This window comes from Schistocerca serialis, chromosome 8 (genome assembly GCF_023864345.2).
Source record: "Schistocerca serialis cubense isolate TAMUIC-IGC-003099 chromosome 8, iqSchSeri2.2, whole genome shotgun sequence".
In the NCBI taxonomy this organism is placed as follows: Eukaryota; Metazoa; Arthropoda; class Insecta; order Orthoptera; family Acrididae; genus Schistocerca; species Schistocerca serialis.
Genome location: NC_064645.1, coordinates 378,972,009 through 378,988,320, shown reverse-complemented (window position 1 = coordinate 378,988,320; position 16,312 = coordinate 378,972,009).

The following is a 16,312-nucleotide window of genomic DNA, read 5'->3' as shown; positions in this document are numbered from 1 at the left end:
GGGAATTCCACTGTTAAATGCAGAGGAGAGAGCAGATAGGTGGAAAGAACACATTGAAAGCCTCTATGAGGCTGAAGATTTGTCTGATGTGATAGAAGAAGAAACAGGAGTCGATTTAGAAGAGATAGGGGATCCAGTATTAGAATCGGAATTTAAAAGAGCTTTGGAGGACTTATGGTCAAATACAGGGTTATTACAAATGATTGAAGCGATTTCACAGCTCTACAATAACTTTATTATTTGAGATATTTTCACAATGCTTTGCACACACATACAAAAACTCAAAAAGTTTTTTTAGGCATTCACAAATGTTCGATATGTGCCCCTTTAGTGATTCGGCAGACATCAAGCCGATAATCAAGTTCCTCCCACACTCGGCGCAGCATGTCCCCATCAATGAGTTCGAAAGCATCGTTGATGCGAGCTCGCAGTTCTGGCACGTTTCTTGGTAGAGGAGGTTTAAACACTGAATCTTTCACATAACCCCACAGAAAGAAATCGCATGGGGTTAAGTCGGGAGAGCGTGGAGGCCATGACATGAATTGCAGATCATGATCTCCACCACGACCGATCCATCGGTTATCCAATCTCCTGTTTAATAAATGCCGAACATCATGATGGAAGTACGGTGGAGCACCATCCTATGGTACGTTTAGCTCCCTGCTTGCTTTATTCGTCGACTTCCGCGGGCTACGCGTGAAACTTGCCCGCACGCGTTCAACCGTTTCTTTGCTCACTGCAGGCCGACCCGTTGATTTCCCCTTACAGAGGCATCCAGAAGCTTTAAAGTGCGCATACCATCGCCGAATGGAGTTAGCAGTTGGTGGATCTTTGTTGAACTTCATCCTGAAGTGTCGTTGCACTGTTATGACTGACTGATGTGAGTGCATTTCAAGCACGACATACGCTTTCTCGCCTCCTGTCGCCATTTTGTCTCACTGCACTCTCGAGCGCTCTGGCGGCAGAAACCTGAAGTGCGGCTTCAGCCGAACAAAACTTTATGAGTTTTTCTACGTATCTGTAGTGAGTCGTGACCATATGTCAATGAATGGAGCTACAGTGAATTTATGAAATCGCTTCAATCATTTGTAATAGCCCTGCAAGGCAGAAGGGATAGATAACATTCCATCAGAATTTCTAAAATCATTGGGGGAAGTGGCAACAAAACGACTATTCACGCTGGTGTGTAGAATATATGAGTCTGGCAATATACCATCTGACTTTCGGAAAAGCATCATCCACACAATTCCGAAGACGGCAAGAGCTGACAAGTGCGAGAATTATCGCACAATCAGCTTAACAGCTCATGCATCAAAGCTGCTTACAAGAATAATATACAGAAGAATGGGAAAGGAAATTGAGAATGCGCTAGGTGACGATCAGTTTGGCTTTAGGAAAAGTAAAGGGACGTGAGAGGCAATTCTGACGTTACGGCTAATAATGGAAGCAAGGCTAAAGAAAAATCAAGACACTTTCATAGGATTTGTCGACCTCGAAAAAGCGTTCGACAATATAAAATGGTGCAAGCTGTTCGAGATTCTGAAAAAAGTAGGGGTAAGCTATAGGGAGAGACGGGTCATATACAATATGTACAACAACCAAGAGGGAATAATAAGAGTGGACGATCAAGAACGAAGTGCTCGTATTAAGAAGGGTGTAAGACAAGGCTGTAGCCTTTCACCCCTACTCTTCAATCTGTACATCGAGGAAGCAATGATGGAAATAAAAGAAAGGTTCAGGAGTGGAATTAAAATACAAGGTGAAAGGATATCAATGATACGATTCGCTGATGACATTGCTATCCTGATTGAAAGTGTAGAAGAATTAAATGATCTGCTGAACGGAATGAACAGTCTAATGAGTGTACAGTATGGGTTGAGAGTAAATCGGAGAAAGACGAAGGTAATGAGAAGTGGTAGAATGAGAACAACGAGAAACTTAACACCAGGATTGATGGTCATGAAGTCAATGAAGTTAAGGAATTCTGCTACCTAGGCAGTAAAATAACCAATGACGGACGGAGCAAGGAGGACATCAAAAGCGGACTCACTATGGCAAAAAAGGCATTTCTGGCCAAGAGAAGTCTACTAATATCAAATACCGGCCTTAATTTGAGGAAGAAATTTCTGAGGATGTACGTCTGGAGTACAGCATTGTATGGTAGTGAAGCATGGACTGTGGGAAAACCGGAACAGAAGAGAATCGAAGCATTTGAGATGTGGTGCTATAGACGAATGTTGAAAATTTGGTGGACTGATAAGGTAAGGAATGAGGTGGTTCTACGCAGAATCGGAGAGGAAAGGAATATGTGGAAAACACTGATAAGGAGAAGGGACAGGATGATAGGACATTTGCTGAGACATGAGGGAATGACTTCCATGGTACTAGGGGGAGCTGTAGAGGGCAAAACCTGTAGAGGAAGACAGAGATTGGAATACGTCAAGCAAATAATTGAGGACGTAGGTTGCAACTGCTACTCCTCTGAGATGAAGAGGTTAGCACAGGAAAGGAATTCATGGCGGGCCGCATCAAACCAGTCAGTAGACTGATGACAAAAAAAAGGGGGAGCAAACAGTAATGGATCCATTTTCTCTCTTAATGATGAAAATGGAACAAATGTTTAAAATACAGGAACAATCACAGATACAGCGTGAACAAGAAACTGCTAAACAGGTTGCTAATAATAATTTAGATAAACGTATTAGCAGAGTAGATGAACGGATTAGGACCTTGGATGAACGCATCAGTCAATTAGACGAGCGTACGCAGTTAAGCTTTTCACAGTTCTCAAAAGAGATAGATCAAAAGCTTGAAATCCGGTTAAAAGAACACGATCGCCAACTGCGACAGCAAATAGATGCCCAGTTGTCTGCTGTACAGAACAACATTTCAAGTATGCAACAAACATACCATGACTTACCACAGAGTGTAAAGCAAGTAACCCAGGATGTGGACAAATTACAACAAGCACATACTTCTTTGGAAGCAGAAATACGCAACATAAGTACACGTGTAGAAAACCTTACGGTTGATAATCAAAACGTAATAGATCAAAAATGCAAAGAACAAGAAGAACGCGTTGTGACCACATTCAACACATGGCTAAATGACAAACAAATTAGTACTGTTATACAGAAGGAACTACCTGTGATGTTACAACGAGCAGGAACACAACTGATACATGAAAACAACACAAAGATTCATGAACTCCAGAATGAATTACAAAACGTGTACAAAGTGCATAATGAAACACGTATGCAAACATATTCTTGTAAGCAGCTTCGATGCATGAGCTGTTAGGCTGATTGTGCGATAATTCTCGCACTTGTCAGCTCTTGCCGTCTTCGGAATTGTGTGGATGATGCTTTTCCGAAAGTCAGATGGTATATCGCCAGACTCATATATTCTACACACCAACGTGAATAGTCGTTTTGTTGCCACTTCCCCCAATGATTTTAGAAATTCTGATGGAATGTTGTCTATCCCTTCTGCCTTATTTGACCGTAAGTCCTCCAAAGCTCTTTTAAATTACGATTCTAATACTGGATCCCCTATCTCTTCTAAATCGACTCCTGTTTCTTCTTCTATCACATCAGACAAATCTTCAGCCTCATAGAGGCTTTCAATGTATTCTTTCCACCTATCTGCTCTCTCCTCTGCATTTAACAGTGGGGTTCCCGTTGCACTCTTAATGTTACCACCGTTGCTTTTAATGTCACCAAAGGTTGTTTTGACTTTCCTGTATGCTGAGTATGTCCTTCCGACAATCATATCTTTTCCGATGTCTTCACATTTTTCCTGCAGCCATTTCGTCTTAGCTTCCCCGCACTTCCTATTTATTTCATTCCTCAGCGACTTGTATTTCTGTATTCCTGATTTTCCCGGAACATGTTTGTACTTCCTCCTTTCATCAATCAACTGAAGTATTTCTTCTGTTACCCATGGTTTCTTCGCAGCTACCTTCTTTGTACCTATGTTTTCCTTCCCAACTTCTGTGATGGCCCTTTTTAGAGATGTCCATTCCTCTTCAACTATACTGCCTACTGCGCTATTCCTTATTGCTGTATCTATAGCGTTAGAGAACTTCAAACGTATCTCGTCATTCCTTAGTACTTCCGTATCCCATTTCTTTGCGTATTGATTCTTCCTGACTAATGTCTTGCTCTTCATCACTACTATATTGTGATCTGAGTCTATATCCGCTCCTGGGTACGCCTTACAATCCAGTATCTGATTTCGGAATCTCTGTCTTACCATGATGTAGTTTAATTGAAATCTTCCCGTATCTCCCGGCCTTTTCGAAGTATATCTCCTGCTCTTGTGATTCTTGAACAGGGTATTCGCTATTCCTAGCTGAAACTTGTTACAGAACTCAATTAGTCTTTCTCCTCTTTCATTCCTCGTCCCAAGCCCATATTCTCCCGTAACCTTTTCTTCTACTCCTTCCCCTACAACTGCATTCCAGTCGCCCATGACTATTAGATTTTCGTCCCCCTTTACATACTGCATTACCCTTTCAATATCCTCATACACTTTCTCTATCTGTTCATCTTCAGCTTGCGACGTCCGGATGTATACCTGAACTATCGTTGTCGGTGTTGGTCTGCTGTCGATTCTGATTAGAACAACCCGGTCACTGAACTGTTCACAGTAACACACCCTCTGCCCTACCTTCCTATTCATAACGAATCCTACACCTGTTATACCATTTCCTGCTGCTGTTGATATTACCCGATACTCATCTGACGGGAAATCCTTGTCTTCCTTCCACTTCACTTCACTGACCCCTACTACATCAAGATTCAGCCTTTGCATTTCCCTTTTCAGATTTTCTAGTTTCCCTACCACGTTCAAGTTTCTGACATTCCGCGCCCCGACCCGTAGAACGTTATCCTTTCGTTGATTATTCAATCTTTTTCTCATGGTAACCTCCCCCTTGGCAGTCCCCTCCCGGAGATCCGAATGGGGGACTATTCCGGAATCTTTTGCCAATGGAGAGATCATCATGACACTTCTTCAATTACAGGCCACATGTCCTGTGGATACACGTTAAGTGTCTTTAATGCAGTGGTTTCCATTGCCTTCTGCATCCTCATGTCGTTGATCATTGCTGATTCTTCCGCCTTTAGGGGCAATTTCCCACCCCTAGGACGAGAGAGTGCCCTGAACCTCTATCCGCTCCTCCGCCCTCTTTGACAAGGCCGTTGGCAGAATGAGGCTGACTTCTTATGCCGGAAGTCATTGCTGATTATTTATCAAAATTTAAGCAGTGGCGGGGATCGAACCCGGGACCGAAGACGTTTTGATTATGAATCAAAGACGCTATCCCTTTTTTTAAAAAAAAAATCTCATTTTGTTCGTTTTCGTTCGTTGTATCTGCTCGGGGTGGACGTCGCAAGACACCCATTGTAGTTCGTCGTTGTTGCACTAACTCAGTTTTTTTATTATAGAGGGCAGCTAACCCTCTGACCGAACACGCTGAGTAACTCGCCGGCTATAATTATTACTATACCCCTAGACCACGGGTCTCACTCCCGGTGGTAAATCGACTGTAACTGGTACTTCTTGTGGTTCTGCTTCAGTATGCACTTGAACTACCGTCTGTATTCTGCCTGAGTGTTCTACAGCAGATGGATCACTGACTTTAATATTAGTGTCGTGTCCTATATCGTCTGTCTGATCTGAAAAATATTTTCAATTTCTACATCACTAGTTATTCTTTCCTGCTCTGAATGTTCTACAGTTACTTCCTGCTGTGTAGCTATTCTTATCCGTCGCACTGTTTTCACCATGTTTGCAAATGTTTGGGTGCAAGCCTAATCGGGAAAACGTCACACGCAACACATCAATTATTCCGTCACACAAAACATAAAATAATTACTACACTGGATCAGATTGGAATCAGTACTATAAATGTTCACCTTCGTTTCATTAAAATTCAGTTCCAATCTCGTTTGACTCTTATAGCTTCGTAAGAGGACACACTCACAAAATGTAATTTTTTTTTTAGTGAGATACAGCACCAGGTTGAAGAAGGTGTTGTGCCTACCTCATGAAGTGCTCCGTTCTGCTGCCGCTGGGATGGAATGGTACAGCAAAAATATCGTGGTTAGGGTCGTCGTAGATTTCCGCTCATTACAGCATGAAACAAATAGAAAAAACACACATTAGCACACACATATAAGCTAGTCCTGTCAATAGGTTGCCACTGAATTGCTCTCTCTGTTTATTGATTGGATAGCCACTGAATTGCTATTTATTTATTTAATGGGATAATAATAATTATTAAAAGGTGGCAATTTTATTTAAGCACTGTTTTTACCCTTTCGATTGTTGCGAGTCAGCGATAGTGCAATGCTGTTCGCTTTGGAGATTACACATTTTATAAGAATTATTTGGTCCAGAAAACACTTTTACGATCACGGTTGCGATTTAGACGGTATTCGCGTAATTGTACTGATTAAAAGTTATCGTTTCCGAAAGACGCAGGTTCGATTAAAGCTGTGTGCACTTTTGCGCCTAAAATGAAAATATTCATAGCACGTCGCGTAACAAAAAGAAACATGCGAATCACAACCGTGATCAAACGAAGAAAATAACTGATAACATAAATGTTCTTCGCTGTTATTCAGAACAGACTCAGATTAGACCTTGCAATTTTTAGCTATAGGAAATCACAAGACGTTACACCTTAGAGATATTTGTTTTGAATAACTTGTATTTACCTTCTCTCTCTCTCTCCTTTTTACAGCCTTTATGCCTTCACATCGATTAAGGAAATTTTCTTTCTCTACCGACCAGTACGAGTACAAAATTCAGACTCAACAAAATGTCTTACATCGAATTATTACATGCTTCACCCTTAACAATCATATATAGTTTCGTAGTACAAACAATGCTAATTTATTCCGTGCACTAGAAAGTCTTTGATACACTGAGCACAAAAATGAAAATAATAAAATTATAATTACATTTTTAATATCATTAATACTTCTTAAAATCATGAAAATAAGGTTTGACATCGTCGTAATATTCATTTTCATCGTTGTAGCACTACAATCTGTGTGATGTCCTTAGGTTAGTTAGGTTTAAGTAGTTCTAAGTTCTAGGGGACTGATGACCTCAGAAGTTAAGTCCAATAGTGCTCAGACCCATTTGAACCCTATGTCTACTGTCTACGTGGCAGAGTAACGGTGGTGTACGCGTACGTGGAGAACTTGTTTGCGCAGCAATCGCCGACACAGTGTAGCTGAGGCGGAATAAGGGGAACCAGCCCGCATTCACCGAGGCAGATGAAAAACTGCCCAAAAACCATCCACAGACTGGCCGTCTCACCGGACGTCAACACAAGCCCGACGGGCTGATTCGTGCCGGGGACCAGGCGCTCCTTCCCACTCAAGAAACCGCACGGCTAACCGCTTCCCACCCGACTCAGTACTGGAACATTTAAGAAGAACGCCAGTGGCTACTAATTCGGGGCTCTGTCTTGTCACGACCACGGGGAGTCGGTTTAATTTTACGTTGCATCTCAGAACTGAAAGTTTTTTAGTTGTTATTGCGTGCCGACCATGCAAATCCATGTGGCGTAAGAAATAATTTCTGACTTATTTATTCAATTACCCACATAATTTGTGTAGACTGCAATGTGGTTTTGACAGATATATTTACATACAGATATTTAACACAGTGAAAGTAAGGGAGACATATAGCCGCTTTACTTGTTCGCGTACTCGATTATTTTGCAATTCACAGTTACGGGTTGGTAGAGGGTGCGCAGTACCACTTTAGACTATTTCTCTGTCATTCCAGTCTCGAATAGCACATGGGGAAAATAAACATGAAAATCTTTCCCTACGAGTTCTGATATATGTTATTTTATCACAATGGTCATTCACCCTATCCACATCGCAGTCAACAAAATATTTTGGGATTGTGAGGAGAATCACGCTACAACGAAAAAATTCTTTGTTTTGACGATTTCCGCCCCAACTCGCTTATCATATCCTTAAATCACTCTCCCCTACTTCATGATATTACAAAACGAGCTCCCCTCCTTTGAAATTATTCGATGTCTTCCGTGAGTCCTATGTGGTTCCTGCATTGCACAATAGTACTCCCGAAGAGCATGGTCGAGAGTATTGTGCATAGTCCCTCTAATAGATTTGTTTCACCTTATAAATGATCTGATTCGCCTTATTTTCTGTGCGGTGGTTCCAGGCTAAGTGTTTGTAATTCCTGGCACTTTCCTTTGGCCATTGAAATTTCATTCTTTTCTATAGTATGGCTGTAAATGGGTATAGAATACTACGTAATATTTCTCTGCGTAATCACACTTGGTTTTTATATTACGTGTATGGTGACCAATTAATTCTGCCTCTTGAATCATATCATGTTGTTTTCTCAGATGATAAGACCTCTGTGATTAGTGATCTGTCCTGGCTTCGCATGGGTAACTCAAAGTATCTGTGGCCAAATGATTTACGTGGCATAGCGGTAATTTTTTTACGGGCCATTGTGAAGAGTTATGATTAAAAATCAGGGGACAGCGTTAGGCAACTGAACACCATCGCTGTGTACGCTGAAGAGCCAAAGAAACTGGTACACCTGCCTAATATCGAGTAGGGCCCCCGCGAGCACGCAGAAGTGCTGCAACACGACTTTGCGTGGACTCGGCTAATGTCTAAAGTAGTGCTGGAGGGAACTGACACCGTGAATTCTGCGAGGCTGTTCATAAGTCCGTAAGAATACGAGGGGCTGAAGACCTCTTCTGAACAGCACGTTGCAAGGCATCCCAGACTTATTCAATAATGTTCACGTTTGGAGAGTTTGGTCGCCAGCGGAAGTGTTTAAACTGAGAAGTGTGTTCCTGGACCCACTCTGTAGCAATTCTGGACGTGTTGGGTATCGCATTGCCCTGGTGGAATTGTCCAATGGTATGAATGCACAATGGTATGAATGGATGCAGGTGATCAGACAGGGTGCTTACGTGCCTGTCGCCTCTGAGTCGTATCTAGACGTATCAGGGGTCCCATGTTTCTCCAACTACACATGCCCCACACCATTACAGAACGTTCAATAGCTTGAACAGTCCCCTGCTAACATGCGGGGTCCATGGTTCCATGAAGTTGTCTCCATACCCGTACACGTCCATCCGCTCGATACAATTTAAAACGAGACTCGTCCTACCAGGAAACATATTTCCAGTCATCAACAGTCCAATGTTGATGTTGACGTGACCAGGCGAGGTGTAAAGCTTTGTGTCGTGCAGTCATAAAGGGTACACTCGTATACCCATGATGTTTCGTTGAATGGTTCGCATGCTGACAGTTGTTGATGGCCCAGCATTGAAATCTGCAACAATTTGCGAAAGGGTTGCACTTCTGTCACGCTGAAAGATTTTCTTGAGTCATCTTTGGTCCCTTTCTTGCAGGATCTTTTTCCGGCCACAGCGATGTCGGAGATTTGATGTTTTACCGGATGCTTGATACTCAAGGTATACTCGTGAAATGGTCCTACGGGAAAATAGCCAGTGCATCGCTACCTCGGAGATGATGGTCCCATCGCACGTGCGCCGGCTATAACACCACGTTCAAACTCGCGTAAATTTTGATAACCTGCCATTGTAGCAACAGTAACCGATTTAACAACTGGCCAGACACTTGTCTTATATATTTTTTGCCGACCGCGCGCCGTATTCTGCCTGTTTACATATAACGCTATTTTAGTACGTATGCCGATACCAGTTTCTTTGGCGCTTCAGTGTAACTTACCGTAACCGGCATTACTATGCGAAACAGGTATCAAAGGGGCTGCGGTCGTTGACCCACTTTCTGCCCGACACTGGCTGTAAGGGCAGCCCATTAGCTGGAAAACAGTGCTGGCCACTGCTCCCGCCGCTGCAGGCGGCGCCGTGGCTCATAGCTCCCCATCTTGCTACGAGACGTCATTCCAAAATCAAATCAAATACAGAACAAATGGTTCAAATGGCTCTGAGCACTATGGGACTTAACTTCTGAGGTCATCAGTCCCCTAGAACTTAGAACTACTTAAACCTAACTAACCTAAGGACATCCGTGCCCGAGGCAGGGTTCGAACCTGCCACCGTAGCGGTCGCGCGGTTCCAGACTGTAGCGCCTAGAACCGCTCGGTCACCCCAGCCGGCAAAAACCGAACAGGTAACATTCGTGCCTCCAGAGAAGTTTCCGACTCCAGTGCGAATTTCAAAACCCCTCCGGTCGACTCCGCGCAGGGTAAGATTGCCGATGCGCAATGACCAATTTTCCCCCAAAGCGCTTGGCGAGGTCATGCGATTGTTGGAAAGGAGAGGCCGACAGTGGTTTCGATCTTCCGGCCGGATGGCGATGACATCACCGAGGCGCACACCCTGCAATCTTTCTCAAATGATTTTACAGAAACTATTCCGTAAAAGAAATTGATTTTTGCATTACTTATAGCTTTGTATGTAAGGTTAATGATAATGTGCCCATCATCTCATTAATGATCATAATTATTGTGATATTTAGATGGAAGTAACACACTGCTCGAAGTCCGGAAAAGTTTGCAATGAAAAATAGGGGTCGCTATAATTTTTCATTTGACGCATTTCACGCAGGATGTAGCTGCATATGAAATTTAACTATCACATTACTTTTTTCTCTTTTTAGACTTGTCTGTAGGTTCCTATTTGTTACTAACCTCGAGGAAATTGATCTGATGTAGCACACTCATTTGTAATCCAGCCGTGCAAGCGATAAAGCCATTCCTCGTGTTTCATAAATTGTTTGAGATATCGAATTGAGCTTTTGGCAAATGATAGCACGCAAAGGGAATAGTATTTTTCCATATGGTTATTAAGCAAAACTTCATTATCCCAATGTTATTCCACTAACCACAAACTTTTTCGATATTATAATGTAATTTTTAGCAACCATCGACAGGTGATGAAACTAGAAATGCTGTGGTTTTTGGGACAACAAAAGTGAAGACATTACACACTTACTTTTTACTGAGGATGTCCTTTTTCGTGAGTTTCTGACCTTACTTTTCCTGAGTTCCTCACTCAATAAACTAAATAAATCAGTGTTTCAGAACTCTCGCGCAATTGCGTCTGCACAGCATGTTAGTGAGGTGACACTATGTAAACTTCGCAAAAGAAGAAAATTTTAACATATCAGTAAGGAAAATGTGTAGGCTTTACTCAAAATTCGTCACTCATGACGCTTCTCTGAAAGTCACAAATGGTTAACAAGCCAAACGAAAGTAAATCGCGGCCTTTTCAATGGAATTCTTTTTACATAATAACCAAAGCAAAGGTAACAGACGTTATGAATAGTCACCATGCACGTGTTGGCGAGGAGGTGCTCCACTTAATATTTGCAAAAAATGTGAGTTTAGGCTTCAGCTTAAAATGGCATTTCCCCTCCAGCACTCTGCATTTTCCCTGCAGCGCTGCTCGTAACTCCCACCACTATTATTCTCCCCACATATGCCCTGCCTACTGGCCATGGTGTTTTGGGCGAACTCCAGTTCCTAACTTAGGCTTGACATACAGTCAGAAAAAGGTCGCCAGGTACTTTATAATATGTATGGAAGATGAATATATGTATGGGTGTACATATTGTGGTCATAACAAATACGTGGCCTGGAGCACATTTTCCAACTGGACGTCATTTTCTCAACTACATTTTCCCTAACCAGTTATCTAATGAGGGAAAGAGGACCTACAGCTTAACGTGGAATCCGAACTGCATTTCATTTCTGACGAATCTTCACCTTATTGAGAAGTGCATTCTCGGTTAAAAGGCTACGTGGAAAATAAGTGGTATGGGCAGCGTTCGATCCAACGGCCTTTGTTTCCCGGCACGTGCTTAACGGCCTTTTTTAATCTTGTTCCTCATTTTTTCTCGGCATTTGGTGTATACAGACGTCACATGACAACGCTTCAAGTTCATCGCTGAACACTTCACTCAGTTTTTATATTACAGAGGGCAGCAGATCCACTGACCGAACTTGATGAGCTACTGTGCTGGCCCCACTGGACCACCTTCGCTTTTTCTTTCATTCTCTCAGTTTCTTCGTCACATTTCGTCAGTTCTTCTTTGCTTATGTTGCATAAAACCTCCGACATACCATCAATGCCAAAAATAGTCTAGTATATCGCATTACAGAAGCAGTGTAGGAGCTTTCCCGCGTAAATAAGGCGACCGTCATGTTACTAGCGAAAGCGTGCAGCAGAGTGAAAACAAACACCGTCCAAACAGGCCTTGGAAGGCCCAAAGGAACCGACAGGCCACCGTGTCATCCTCAGCCCTAAGGCCCCACCGGATGCAGATATGGAGGTGCACGTGGTCAGCACACTGCTCCCCCAGCTGTTGTCAGTTTTTTGTGAACGGTGACGCTGCTTCTCAGTCAAGCAGCTCCACAATTTTCCTCACAAGGGCTGAGTGCACCCAGCTTGCCAACAGCACTTGGCAGACCCTGAAAAGGGGAATGAAAAAGTAGATACTTTGGGCAAGGATGCTGTGTACACTTGTTCAGTGAAATATGATAAAGTGCCGCCCGACCACATTCTTCATATCTTAAGGATCCGATGGAATGAAAATCTCCAATAGTTGTACAAAATAAAATGGAGACACTATGCTGCAGTGTTACCTTATCTCCCATCACGTCTTTGATACCAAAATTGCGGGTACAGCAGGTACTCTATACTGACACTGGCACGACTTCATTTCAATCATGGTAGATTCCGGAATCATCTGCACCGCCTCAACATGACCACATCTTCTTCATGGCAGCACTTAGGAAGTTGTTTATTACATTTTCTTCGGCTGCCACTGAAGATATCAACAAACTACGAAACGATTATAGGCATCTATATCTACTCTACATCTACATCCATCTGACATCTTCTGGGAATGCTTTTCCTAAAATTATTAAAACCCCTTAGTAGCATAACACACAGAAGTATATAGGCTACTGTACGATTTTATAGCATAGGGCCAAATAAGAGTATAGGAAAAGCGAATTTTTACAGCATAATATAGAAAATATGTTAATTTATTTAGATCAATTATTCATGTTCAGATTAAATAGATGTAAGAGTTATTGTTTTTATGGTCAGATGCTGGGGCTGTATTGGTGGTACCCAAAAGCCATTAATAAATTAAAAAAACTTTCACTTTGGGTTTTTTTTTTCTTTTATACAGATAGGTGTCAAGCCCTCTGACCAAACACGCTTTTTTCTTATTTCTTTCGATATGTTCCTTCATCGTTTTTTCGTTAGTGGTTCTGTGCGGATGTCGTATGACGCCCTTCACATTCCACCGATGGGAACTTTATTCAGTATTTTTGTTACAGTGGTTGGTCGGTCCCTGGTCGAACATGCTGAGGTACAACACCGGTTACCAAAGCATTGATTTTGTTCAAGCTTTGCGGCAGCCATACCACTATGAGGAAATGGCATCGTTTGCACAGTGGCAGGGAATTTTAATTCATCATAGTTCAGATAACTTCTACGAAATACACTCCTGGAAATTGAAATAAGAACACCGTGAATTCATTGTCCCAGGAAGGGGAAACTTTATTGACACATTCCTGGGGTCAGATACATCACATGATCACACTGACAGAACCACAGGCACATAGACACAGGCAACAGAGCATGCACAATGTCGGCACTAGTACAGTGTATATCCACCTTTCTCAGCAATGCAGGCTGCTATTCTCCCATGGAGACGATCGTAGAGATGCTGGATGTAGTCCTGTGGAACGGCTTGTCATGCCATTTCCACCTGGCGCCTCAGTTGGACCAGCGTTCGTGCTGGACGTGCAGACCGCGTGAGACGACGCTTCATCCAGTCCCAAACATGCTCAATGGGGGACAGATCCGGAGATCTTGCTGGCCAGGGTAGTTGACTTACACCTTCTAGAGCACGTTGGGTGGCAGGGGATACATGGGGACGTGCATTGTCCTGTTGGAACAGCAAGTTCCCCTGCCGGTCTAGGAATGGTAGAACGATGGGTTCGATGACGGTTTGGATGTACCGTGCACTATTCAGTGTCCCCTCGACGATCAGCAGTGGTGTACGGCCAGTGTAGGAGATCGCTCCCCACACCATGATGCCGGGTGTTGGCCTTGTGTGCCTCGGTCGTATGCAGTACTGATTGTGGCGCTCACCTGCACGGCGCCAAACACGCATACGACCATCATTGGCACCAAGGCAGATGCGACTCTCATCGCTGAAGACGACACGTCTTCATTCGTCCCTCCATTCACGCCTGTCGCGACACCACTGGAGGCGGGCTGCACGATGTTGGGGCGTGAGCGGAAGACGGCCTAACGGTGTGCGGGACCGTAGCCCAGCTTCATGGAGACGGTTGCGAATGGTCCTCGCCGATACCCCAGGAGCAACAGTGTCCCTAATTTGCTGGGAAGGCACTGCGTAGGATCCTACGGTCTTGGCGTGCATCCGTGTGTCGCTGCGGTCCGGTCCCAGGTCAACGGGCACGTGCACCTTCCGGCGACCACTGGCGACAACATCGATGTACTGTGGAGACCTCACGCCCCACGTGTTGAGCAATTCGGCGGTACGTCCACCCGGCCTCCCGCATGCCCACTATACGCCCTCGCTCAAAGTCCGTCAACTGCACATACGGTTCACGTCCACGCTGTCGCGGCATGCTACCAGTGTTAAAGACTGCGATGGAGCTCCGTATGCCACGGCAAACTGGCTGACACTGACGGCGGCGGTGCACAAATGCTGCGCAGCTAGCGCCATTCGACGGCCAACACCGCGGTTCCTGGTGTGTCCGCTGTGCCGTGCGTGTGATCATTGCTTGTACAGCCCTCTTGCAGTGTCCGGAGCAAGTATGGTGGGTCTTACACACCGGTGTCAATGTGTTCTTTTTTCCATTTCCAGGAGTGTATTTATAAAGCAATTACACAAAACTTCCTCGTGAATCAGTGTATCTATTAGTCAATATCGGGACAAAATCCTTCAGTACTGCCTAAGATTAGCTTGAACATACAGAGCCTGAATATTCAGACAGAAAACGCCGCACGAGACTTCAATTTATACACTGTGACAGAAGTCGTGAGCTGCATATACAGATGGCGGAAGTATCAATTACACAAGTATAAAAGGGCAGTGCATTGTCGGATCTGTCATTTGTACTCAGGTGATTCTTGTGAAAGGGTTTCCGACGTGATTATGGCCACAAGACGGGATAACAGACTTTGAACGGGGAGTGATAGTTGGAACTAGACACATGAGACATTCCATTTCGGAAATCGTTAGCGAATTCAATATTCCGAGATCCACAGTGTCAATAGTGTGCCGAAAATACCACACCTCAGGCATTACCTCTCACCAGGGAGAATGCAGTGGACGACGGCCTTTACTTAACGACCAAGAGCAGCGGCGTTCGTGTAGAGTTGTCAGTGCTAACAGACAAGTAGCACAGCGAGAAATGGCCGCAGAAATCAATGTTTGCGTACGAGTAACGTGTCCGCTAGTAAAGCGTGGCGAAATATGGCGAGTGCCTTTGCCAACAGCACGACATCGCCAACAGCGCCTGTCCTGGGCGTTTAATCAAATCGGTTAGACCGTAGACGAGTGGAAAACCATGGCCTGGTCATGTGAGTCCCGGTTTAATTTGGTAGGAGCTGGTGGTAGGTTTAGAATTTGGTGCAGACCCCACGAAACAATGGACCCAAGTCTTCAATGACGCACTGTGCAAACTTAGGGTGCTCAATGATAGTGTGGGCTGTGTTTACGTGGAATAGTCACTGTTTGGTTAATTGCTTTACACTTAAGATTATGGCTTAGTTGTTTTGCCATGCTAGAAGGTTTCGATTTATAAATGCGATTTTATTTTTAAACAATTTATACTGCCTTTTACACAGTCGTGTGTTTTACTTTCCGAGGCTAGGACCTTCCCAGTACTACTATTTGCACTTTTTATATGGCATTTAAGTATGCGCCTAATTCCACATACTGTATGTCAGTACATGTTTTATTCTCAGATGCCCATTTTGAAAGCGAAGTAATTTTAATTACTTTTGAATACATTATAGGAGTGGCAGTGATCAATGTGTTACAAATATTTACTATTAAAAACAGTCTTGATCACGATTTATTTATCAAGGTGACCGGTTTCGACCACTGAGTAGGAACCTCTTACTGTTGGAGAATGACTGTTTTTAATAGTAAATAGAAGTAATTTTAATTAATGACTAGGCACACTGCATTTTAGCTACTAATTTTGCGATACTCTTGCACCCTAGCTACAGTGCCCCCTGCTGGTCTCAGTT